The following is a 12,228-nucleotide window of genomic DNA, read 5'->3' as shown; positions in this document are numbered from 1 at the left end:
CTGGAATAAGCAGTCCTGGCTTACCTTCCAGTCCTCTGCCTGATTACTGCCAATTGCATCTCCCTCTCCTTTCTGCCAGATGTTCATCCAACCACATGGTGAGTGGAAACAGGGCAGTGCTCTGGGTTGAAACCAGACTGGCTTTTTTTTTTTTTCCCTCCCATATGTATTTATGACTATTTGCAGTCACTGGGGAAGTGAGGAGAGTGAAGACAGCGATTGGGTCAGTGGGAAGTTGGCACTGCCTCTTTTAGCATCAGCATTTGCTTATGTTGACTTAAGGGAGTTGTGGGACTACAGTGTTCACATCGCTGCTCTGGGCTTCAAACCCTGATGGGGTCCATGGAGCAAGAAGCAGGAATCCCGGTACACCAGTCACTTGTTCCCTTGCTTTCCCAACAGTGTTTGGACTGATTGACTCATTGGCACCGGTACTGATGCAATACCTAGCAAATTCAAAAGTGGAGGGAGAGTGCTGTACGTAACCTTCCATGGACTGCACCCATCCTGGTCATGTCTGTGCAATCTGTCTGGATCTGTGACAGTGACCATAAATATTGACATCGCTGCAAAACCAAGCAACCTCTCTGGGAGGTTTTCATGCCAGAATGGACCTTCAGTGTGTTTCTAACAACCCACAGGTTATCGAATCACAGATGATCCTGACAGGGCAAGATTTGTAGGGGAAGGTAATACAATTCATTAGATCCAGTCACAGGATTCAGGTGGGAATATTCACATTTCCAGATGCCAAGTCCAAAAGGTAGATCTTATTAGTCTTTCCGATACAGTCCATGATCAAGGAGCTATCAGCAGTGACTGAGTTCCCACGGGGTGAGTTTGATTGCTATTTGTGTCTGGAAAGTCACTTCACAGTCCTCTTGCAATTAAGTCTTGGCAGTATGGCTCAGGGGTCCAAGAGGCTGAGTTAGTGCCTGGGAAACCTCTAGGCCAAGGTTCTGCACAAATTCATTTCAGCTGCCATTTGAAAATAGGGTTGTCATTACTCTTGCTTTATCTGTGTTATTTTCAGCTATTAAATATATCTCCTGATGCTTGTCCTTTTGATAAAATGCTGTTATGCTAACAACCATACTACAGGCAGTACATGACCATTCCTAGATTGCATGTTTTTAGAAACAATAGACCTTAAAACTCAGTAAATCTCACAAATTAGGATTGAAATTCGTGACGGCATCTTCCCTATGGAGTGCCTCTCAGGATTAGGTGTGGCAGTGAGTGCACTGAGAGGCGCAGAACAATCTGCTGGTTCAGGTGCTAGCTACCATCACACGAGGGTGTTGACCTTGGTGGATCAATGGCTTGATCTGAGAGTGCAAAACCTTGCAGAATTTGCACAGTTTAGTCAGAGCAAAAGTATGCTTTGCACAAGGTAGCAGGAGGGATATAATAGCGTGACAGTGTAATAAACATGTTTCAGCTAGCACAATAAACAGAATTCAGAGCCTTCAGATCTGAGACAGATTACTCTCTTTCAAAAGAGGAAAAATGCACAACCAGGCATTGTCTCATATGACAAGTGATAATAATGAGCAATAGCAATATTATGAATCATTGTTATAAGTCATCTGGTGGGGTTTTTTTATTTAATTAATATTTTTTTTAGAAACTAATGAAGCATTAGAAAAGTCACTACCATGGGTACAGAAAGCTATCAGGAGAAGTATGTAGAACTGACAAAGGCAAGGCTTTTCTAGAGATGAAGTTTCAACACAAAATTAGCAAGGACAAGAATGTTCCACATAGAGTATGTTTTTGATCTTTTTGCATTTTGTCTTCTTTTATGTCTACATCCTTCTTTCATTAAATGGTTGATAAATGGCAGACAGTCTTCTTTGACCACCCACATGTTCTTTTGCTGCCTACCCTTAAATGTACTTATCCCTGTGATGTCCAAGTGAAATAAGCATGTCCTGCATTCATAGCTTTGCAGATGGAGGACTGGGGAGCAGAGAGTGGATTAAATCCACTAAGGACTTTGAGATATCTTTCTCTGAGCTTTGGTGAATTTGCCTGCAAAGACTGTTTAGGGCAGGCATGCAATGACACTGCCCACACTCACTGTCCAACCCACAAAACATTAGGAGCACAGTAGAGGAGAATGGCCGGTATATGCTTGGTGTATTTTGAACAGATTGGACAGACTGAACGGTGAAGAGACTGACTTTGTAGAGCATAGAACCTACATCCTGAGCTGCCAGATGGTGGCCATGCCAGACAGGGCTCTGTGAAACTTTTGAACCTCCCAGGGAAAGTGTTAAGTGCCCAACACACTGGTGTGAGATCTCACTGCCACTTTGGTGTCTAAGTTTTCCATGAATGTTGTATTAGAGGCATAAACTAGGAATTCAGTTTTATGAACTTGGTTATGAATTTATTTCTATATACCTGGGGTGAGCAGGACTAGACATATGACCTGTCCCTCTCACTGGTTTTTACTGGGCCACAAACATATTGATTTAACCTTTTTTCATTCATTTCAGTAAGTGGGAAATCCTTGTAAGCTGTCAACACCCATAGGCCTCTGAAGGCATACTTTTCTCCTTGTGTAAATGTAACTCTCTTTAAGAAGGGTAACTCATCCTAATTCTTTCTAAAAGCTGCCTCTTCTCTTGGGGTCTATGTTGTTAAGTGCTGCAAAGTATTATACACTGCTCAGACAGCAGAAATAACTGCGTTGCTCTCCCGCAGAGTCTGCTAATGAAAGGGAAATGTGGTCGTTTACACAGGCTGATTTTAATCTCATCTACTTTATATGAATGCATTGTTGTTTTTGTAAACAAAAATGTAGTCATGAGACCTTAAAGACTACTGGTAAAATTAAGCTATCAGTGGTGGGTTTTGTATGTCTTATAACAATCAAAATACAAATAGTAGGATCGTGTTTAACACAAAAGCTGTTGAGGAAAACTAGATGAATGCATGTTAGGAAGAGCTGCCCACTTTTTCTAGCAAGATCAGTGGTCTCATAAATGTGGTGCCCTATCCCATTGCCCACCTCTTTTCCTTCATGGGAGCTACAACTATGCTTGTGTCTCAGTCAGGAAGGATCCAGGTATTGATAACCATACTTTGGGTCAGTTGTGTTCAATGCCTCTATTCCTCAAAAGAGTGCCTGGCTCTCTCTTCTCCATAGTTCCATTAAAATGCTGTAGATAGTGATGTTGTCCCTTTTTAGCCACCTTTTCTGCAGATTTACTAAGCCCAGCTCCCTCAATGTTTCTTTGTATACCTTGCATTCCATCACCATCTTGCTGTAGCCTTTTTGGGGAGGGGGACAAAACTCAAAAATGCCTGATGAAGGGAAATAATCTCTTCCCTGTCTCTGGCCTGCTGGCTTCACTCTAGCTAATGCAATCCAGATGTTTTCATGAGACCTCCTTCAGTTGTTTACTTTGTGACCCAGAAGTGAGGAGTAGTGGTGTTCAGCTCTTCTATTCCAGCATGTTACATTGGTGCACAAGGAGGCATTTGAGAGCTATCCACTACTAAACAAATAGGCTTCTCTGGCTGACTAGACATGAACAGCATTACTGGATGTATATTTATCTCATGGTAGACAACCATGGACACATGCCATGGCATACACACTTCTGGTGATGCAATGGAACAGGAAATGGGCCTCAGAGAAGAGAGATTCACAATCAAGCGAGCCTGGCAAATAATACTGCTGGAAACTTTTCTTTATTCCCATCTTAAGGGATGCCTTGAGAGGTGGTAGAAGAGGTAGGGATCACCTAGATTAAATGTTTTGATAAATTCAATCCAAGATGGGCTGTTTCTGATTAATTGTCCAGGATGCAGGGGTCATTACAGATGCTGCAAAAATTAGCACCATCAGATGAGAATGGAGACCAAAATATCAAACTAGGTTTAATTCCTTTTCACCCAGCAGATCTGGACATGTAAGTTTTCCATAACTTAAAAGAAGCAAAAGTCTCTGGATCCTGGCCTCTGAGTTGCAGCACCACTCATTGTCCGAGTCATAGGCATCAACTGGTTTGACATTCAAGAACCTGAAATCACTTGCTCACATCTGGCTGAACATGGCAACAGCTATAAGAAATCGAAGAGAAGAGAAGAGAAGAGAAGAGAAGAGAAGAGAAGAGAAGAGAAGAGAAGAGAAGAGAAGAGAAGAGAAGAGAAGAGAAGAGAAGAGAAGAGAAGAGAAGAGAAGAGAAGAGAAGAGAAGAGAAGAGAAGAGAAGAGAAGAGAAGAGAAGAGAAGAGAAGATCATCGAGTCCAACCTATCATCCAACACTACCTAATCAACTAAACCATGCAACCAAGCACCCCATCCAGTCTCTTCCTAAATACCTCCAGTGATGGTGACTCCACCACCTCCCCAGGCAGGTCATTCTAATGGCAAATCACTCTTTATGAAGAATTTCTTCCAGACATCCAGCCTAAACCTCCCCTGGCATAGCCTGAGACTGTGTTCTCTTGTTCTGGTGTTGGTTGCCTGGGAGAAGAGACCAACCTCCACCTGGCTAGAGCCTTCCTTTGGGTAGTTCTAGAGAGCAAGAAGGTCTGCCCTGAGCCTCCTCTTCTCCAGGCTAAGCAGCCCCAGCTCCTTCAGCCTCTCCTCATAGGGCTTGTGCTCCAAACCCATCCCCAGCTTCGTTGCCCATCTCTGGACATGTTCCAGCAAGTCAACATCTTTCCTAAACTGAGAGGCCCGGAACTGGGCACAGGACTCAAGGTGTGGCCTAACCAGTGCTGAGTACAGGGGCAGGTCCCTTGTCCCTTTCTGCCACTCTCCAGCCACTCTGACCCCAACCTGTAGCACTGCATGGGGTTGTTGTGGCCAATGTGCAGAACCCAGCACTTAGATGTCTTAAATCTCATGCCCTTGGACTCTGCCCATCTGTCCAGCCTGTCAAGGTCCCTCTGCAGAGCTCTCCTACCCTCTAACAGATCAATACAGGCCCCCAGCTTGGTATCCTCTGCATTCTCAATGATAATGGCCTCAATCCCCTCATCCAGATCATCAATAAAGCTATTAAAGAGCATGGGGCCCAGCACTGATCCCTGGGGGACACCCCTAGTTACCTGAAAGGGCAGTTCCCTACACTTGACAAATAGCACAATGCAAAGTTTGGTTAAATTGTAATATATAGCTCCAAACAATCAGGAATGGCAAGACTTCTTGTATCTATAGATATATATATATATATCAGAAAGGGGCTAAGCTAAAGTGATCCAACACCTCAATATTCCACAAGCATATAAATCCATGGTATTATATTGCATACTACCCAGCAGTGGCTATTCACTACCTAGGTGAATTCATCATTTCTCTGCTCTGCAGCTTTGTTTGCTGAGTCTTGTTCCATGTAGAGCATGGACAGTATGTTCCTTTTAGCACATGTGGCACTTTTACAGCAAATAATAGACACAGCCTTGCAATGAAAATCTCCAGGTAGCCCCCTGCATTTGCTCAGGCAAGGCTTGAAGCCAGGAATAATTGTCCTGACAGTGCAAGATGTTTCCACTTGTGTTCTGAAACTAATGGAAGGGGGATTGGCAGCACTGATGTAGTCATTTCTGTGTAGGATGTGGAACAACAGAATGCCTGGGATAAGTATCTAGAGAGGATACTTTTGTCTGCTTGTGATGTCATTCAAATAGAAAGAAGGAAAAATAAACTGTGCAGGGTAAGTCCTTCTGAGTAACATAAATAACATATACACTCTACCCCAAGCCCAGACTCATGCCATCAATCTGTAAGTGCCTGACTGGAGTGTATTAAAGAAGCTGGTTGGTGAGAAGTCCCTTCTAGGTGGGCTGAATCATTTTATCATAGTATCATAGTTTCAGGCAGGGTTGGAAGGGACCACAAGGATCATCTAGTTCCAACCCCCTGCCATGGGCAGGGACACCCCACACTAGATCAGGCTGCCCAGAGCCTCATCCAGCCTGGGCTTAAACACCTCCAGGGACAGGGCCTCAACCACCTCCCTGGACAACCCATTCCAGGGCTTCACCACTCTCATGGTGAAGAACCTCCTCCTCACATCCAGCCTGAATCTCCCCACCTCCAGCTTCATTCCATTCCCCATAGTCCTATCACTACCTGAGATCCTGAGAAGTCCTTCCCCAGCCTTCCTGTAGGCCCCCTTCAGATACTGGAAGGCCACAATTAGGTCACCTCGGAGCCTTCTCTTCTGCAGACTGAACAGCCCCAACTCCTTCAGTCTGTCCTCATAGGAGAGGTGCTCCAGCCCTCTGATCATCCTCATGGCCCTTCTCTGGACACATTCCAGCACGTCCATATCCTTCTTGTAATAGGGGCTCCAGAACTGTGAGATGATCCTATCTCCCTCCACTGAGATTGTACAGAGCATAAGGGAAGTTGTGTCCTTTCTCAGCCATGGCAGTACAGTGCCTTTTGTTAGGTGTCATAAATCTGAACCTCTCTGTCTTTCCCTTCTTCCTGAAAGCACTGGGGACCAGTACATGCTGTCAGGAATCTTTACAACATGGAGAAGTGGCAATGTCACAAAGAAAATAACCTGTGCCATATGAAGTCACACTTAACGTTATAAGCACACGAAGTCAAAAAGCACCATAGCAAATCACTATAGCTGTGATTCTGAAATTTGTGTTTATTACAAGGAATTGTGTTTCTTAATATGAATCACTTCAGTTTTATTTAATATTCTAGTTTAGCTCTTCCACAATTCCCTATAGCCGGTTGTAAATGTAACTTTTCAGGCTTGACCTGTGAAGCTCATTATTGCCAGAGAGATTGGACTTAAACCTGGGGGTAAGAAGAAATTATGGGTTTTGAAAGGAATAACAGGATGTTGCAGCGTTTTTCAGATCATGCCAGTTATGCTGCTACAGAGAATTTAATGCACTTACCAGCAACCCATAGTTCTGTTTTACAAAATGTGTGACTATTAATATTTTAAAAGAGTCCTTTGAGCTGTCTCGTGGGTAGTTATGTATTTATAGTGTATGTGTGGGGATAAAAAAGTTTTCTTAAGCCAAACCCTGATGCTCCTTCTCCAGCAAATCTCCTGAGGAAACCAATGGACTATTGAATTCCTCACTAAGTCTTGTTTTTAACTTGCTTCTGAAGCATACAGAAAAGTCTGGCTCTGTCATGTTTGTGACTACCCTTCACATAGCTGTAGCTTGCTCTCATGCCTCCCCTTAGCTTCCCCTCTGTCAGCTTTAACAAGCCCTGCTTTCCCAACCTTTTCTCTTGTGAAAAATTCCAACATTTTAGTCCAGAACACCCTGGATTTGTAGGACCTGGGTGAGAGAGTAGGTTTAAACTAGATCTTAGAAAGAAGTTCTTCAGCTCTGGAATAGGTTGCCCAGAGAGGTTGTGGATGCCCCTTCTCTGAAGGTCTTCAAGGCCAGGTTGGATGAGGCCTTGAGCAACCCAGTCTGGTTGAGAGGCATCCCTGCCCATGGCAGGGAGGTTGGAATGGATGATCTCTAAGTTCCATTCCATCTCAAGCCATTCTCTGATTCTATACTCTAAGATGTAGGAGATTACATTACCCCTCTTGGCCTTAAACTTAAAAAAAAAACTGTGAAAAAAATTGTCCTTTTTACCATCTGTGCTTATAAGGATAAAGCATAGCAAAAGCCAGCTAATGCTTACATAGTCCCTGTAGTAAACATCCTAACCCTTTTAAAGTGTGGATTTGGCCCTGTTTGTAGGGTCAGGTGCCTTGAATGTAGCTGGTTTGTCATTACCAGAATTACTTTGACTCAAGCAATTCAAGTGATGGATTCAAGTGACTCAAATGAAGAGCAGATACAACACAACAGCAAACCACACTTTGCTTTCCTCAACAGACTGGCTGCCTGAATGACAATGGTGACAAGTACAAAGTAAAAGTTAAACTCAGCCCTCACAAAATCTCCTTCAACCTTGGGAGCTTGACCATGGTGCAAACGCAGACAGAAATAAGGCTCTTGTACCAGAAGAGGAAGGTAGAATGAGTCAGAGAGCAGCACTTACATTAAAACAGGCATATTAGATTTTTTTAGCTTATTTTTTTTTAGTTTATAGGTGAGAGAGGTATTTCCTGTTTGTAGAAAACAGGAAAATGTTAAGGAGACATTTAATGCAGTGTTCTAGTAAACAAAGCCAAAATGCAGAAAGGTGTGCTTAATATTTTGGTACACCTTCATGACTAATCCTGTTTTACCCTTTAAATCCTTTTTGTCAACCCAGGCTCCAAGCATAGCAAAGTGAGAAGTTACAGGGACAACCTGCTTTAGCTAGATCCACATACTAGAGTCTGACCAATACAGCCCAAGTGTCTGAGTCAGCAGCTGGCATCAGAATGCACTGGACTTCCTCCATCAGTCTCCCAGTGCTTTTCATGTTTGGGGACCTGTCGTAGGGTTGGAAGGGTAAGGCCAAAAAGCCTCCTCCCTCCCCCATGTAAAATAAAGGGGAAAAAAAATTGAAGGGAAAGGAAAAAAAACTCACAGCTGAATTAGCAAAGCAATGGAGCTGTATATTTACAAAGCAATATAGGATATGCAGGGGAATTTACAGAATTTACAATATTTACAATATATATAAAAATATACAACAAAGTAGCACAGAAATGAGAGTTCCCCCCTCTGCTGAGGGGGTTCCCCACCTCCGCTCTCCCCTCTCTCCCCCTTTCCCCAGAGTGGGTTAGAAAGAGAAAGAAAAGAGAAAAAAGTTAGAAGCAGTTATGTGTTAATTAGAAAGCAGTTAATACAGGCCTTGCAGTTTATCAGTTTTCAAGGTCAAGCCATGGCCGAAAGCCCAGAATGCTGAGAGCTGCAAACCACCGAAGGAGCAGAAGAAAGACTGATAGAAAAGTGCCGGAATGCCCAGGATACCCTCCTGCACTCCCAGTTCAGAAGGTGCTTCCTCCCACTCTACCAATGAAATTAGTTTAGATGCGTCTTTTTCGCTTACCAACTTCCGACCACCATATTCCCTTTCTCAAGGGGACAGCCTCAACCAGTCACAGAACCTGAATTACCAAGCTCTAGGTCAGCACCTGGGCCAGACCAGCCATTACAGAGGGACCTTGACAGGCTGGACAGATGGGCAGAGTCCAACGGCATGAGATTTAAGACATCTAAGTGCTGGGTTCTGCACAGTGGCCACAACAACCTCATGCAGTGCTACAGGCTGGGGTCAGAGTTGCTGGAGAATGGCCAGGCAGAAAGGGACCTGCCCCTGTATTCAGCACTGGTTAGGCCATACCTTGAATCCTGTGTCCAGTTCTGGGCCCCTCAGTTTAGGAAAGATGTTGACTTGCTGGGACGAGTCCAGAGAAGGGCAACAAAGCTGGGGATGGGTTTGGAGCACAAGCCCTATGAGGAGAGGCTGAGGGAGCTGGGGTTGCTTAGCCTGGAGAGGAGGAGACTCAGGGGACACCTTATTGCTCTCTAGAAATACCCAAAGGGAGGTTGTAGTCAGGTGGGGGTTGGTCTCTTCTTCTGGGCAACCAGCACCAGAACAAGAGGATATAGTCTCAAGCTATGCCAGGGGAGGTTTAGGCTCGATGTTAGGAAGAAGTTCCTCATATAAAGAGTGATTGGCCATTGGAATGGGCTGCCCAGGGAGGTGGTGGAGTCACCATCACTGGAGGTGTTTAGGAAGAGACTGGATGGGTTGCTTGGTTGCATGGTTTAGTTGATTAGATAGTGTTGGATGATAGTTTGGACTCGATGATCTCAAAGGTCTCTTCCAACCGGGTCTATTCTATTCTATTCTATTCTATTCTATTCTATTCTATTCTATTCTACTCTTTGACTCAGACAAGGACTTTGAGCGATGGCTGGTAGGTTTTGCTCCTTAAAGAGCATTGTAGTGTTCAGAAAACTGGACCTGCTGTTATGGTGAATGTGAGAATTTATGCCTGCAGTGAAAGGACCATCACGCCCTTTCTAATGGCACTGCCACTACCACTAGTTCCGTTTCCCATCCAAAACCTCTGCTCTAACATTCAGAGAAGACATCTCTGTAGGAAATGTGCCCCCAGACCTTGGATCTGCCACATCTGGAAGTATCACCTGTAATGATGCAGGTTTTAGTGCATCATGTGCTATCTCTAGGAGATGGTAGCTAGCCAAAAGGCATCAGAAGGTGAAAGTATAATATAACACGGTCTCAAGCTGCGCCAGGGGAGGTTTAGACTCAAGGTGAGGAGGAAGTTCTTCACCGAGCGAGTCATTCATCATTGGAACAGGTTGCCCAGGGAGGTGGTTGAGTCATCGACCCTGGAGGCGTTCAAGGGGAGATTGGACGCGACACTTGGTGCCATGGTCTAGTCATGGGGTCTGTGTTGATAGGTTGGACTCGATGATCCTCGAGGTCCTTTCCAACCTAAATGATACTGTGATACTCTGATACTGTAATGTCTACCAAATATCGTAGCTGTAGGTGCAGTTGAGCAGGCTTCCTCAGAGGAAGGGTAAACAAGGGTCTGAGCACTGCAGGGGAAATATTCCCTGGTGAGACACAGGGCGCTCTATAGTTACAAAGGTAATTATCAGAGCTTATAGCACTATTCCACAAATTAATAGAGAAGAACAGATTTATTTTAGCAGCTTTTGGGGAGGAGGCTGTTGATCAAAAGTAGTACACTTGGCCCGTGTTCAAATGTAAGAGACGATCCACTGGCTGCAGAGTATCTGCTGCAGAGACATGTCAAGCAGAAAGATAGTGCCAGCTAAAAACAGACATGGGTGTGACTAATATCGCAAGGTTGTGCTTTCTTTTGTTCAGTGGTTCCAACATTATAATGAAGAATTTATTCCTAATCTTTGCCAGAAAATGAGAAAATATGTACTCTCCTTTATGCTCTTGGCCAATCTCTGGCAATCCTAGCAAATACATTTTCTTTAGAAATGGTGAAATCAAACACAGCAGTGCTAAAGAAAAGCTAGAAAGGGCTATGCAGTCTAGTGTTATGCTATGTCTTCCTTCGGCCTAAAGACTGGATGCCAACATTTGCTTTGCTGAGAGAAGTCTTTCCTGGTGAAAATTAAACTGTGCTTTTCTAGTTAGGGCTAGTCAGAAAGAACTGGCAGCCTCCAAAAAAAAACATGTTAATACAGCTGGCTTCTCTTCTGCAGACACAGTTGACTACAAGCACGTGGACAGCTTCTGCCAGACCCACCTACTCGTGTATCTTTGGGGCATCAGGTACTGGGGCAGGGGCACTGCTGAGCACCATCAGTCCTGATGACTCCATCCCACCCAGGTACTCTCTGTGGCTACAGAGAACTGTGCCATGCTGCTTGGGCTCAGTGGGTATCACATTGGTATCTGTGACACTTGAAAAGGAAATGAACTCTAATCTTGATTATTATTTTATTCATGAGGTTTAAAAAATGTACCAGAAATAATTTTCACAGCTGTTGCTGATTTGTTAGTACATGTGTCCCCAAATCTCCCTGCTGTTTGCTTTATGGTTTACAATCTTATTTTCTTTTTTCTAAAGAAATGTTTTTCTCTCCCCTGTTGTTACATGAGACATCCTCATGAACAACAGTACAATGAGGAAACTGTCTCTAACCACGGTCCTGTCAAGTGTGCAAAGCAAACAGGCACAAACAGAGCAGGACTGCGTTCCCCAGCCCCTCCTGCAGCTCTGCTCCCTCTCACCCCAGCAATGGCAAACACCAACTGAGAACTGTTTTGACACATGAAGGACACCTCCTCTTTGTCATATGCCGGTTTCCTTCATCTGAGCAGCTAATACAATGGAAAAGCAGGGCAGCTTTCAGATTCCAAGTCCCTTCAATTGGTTTAAGCCCAGAAAATTGATCTTTTTACCACTATGCGAGATCAGTTTAAATCAAGATAGGACCTCCAGCTCTGAACCTTGCACCTCTTAGTCTTTGGATTGTACTACTTTCTGCCTCATATGGAATGGTGAGCTTTACAATCAGCTGCATTTTAATGGCAATACAGAACTGAGGGAGAGGGGAGGAACTACAACCAGTCCTGGCAGCAAGCAGGCAGAAGCTCTTCTCAGGATAGAGTGGGGTTGGGTTCCCACAGGTTGTCAGCCAGCCTGAGCTAAAGCAATCTGAAGTGCTCCACAGGAAACCCTAAGAATTAAAAACTACATCCCCTCACTTGCCTTCCTGCTTTCACAGTCAGGCCACTCTGAGGGCTTTAATCACACAGTCTACACAGGTAGGGGAGCTGGGGGATTGTTTGGGGTTTTTTAATTGTGG

This window comes from Melanerpes formicivorus, unplaced genomic scaffold, assembly GCF_026170545.1.
Source record: "Melanerpes formicivorus ecotype bairdi unplaced genomic scaffold, bMelFor1.0.p_v2 SCAF_3, whole genome shotgun sequence".
In the NCBI taxonomy this organism is placed as follows: Eukaryota; Metazoa; Chordata; class Aves; order Piciformes; family Picidae; genus Melanerpes; species Melanerpes formicivorus.
This window is presented reverse-complemented; position numbering follows the sequence as displayed.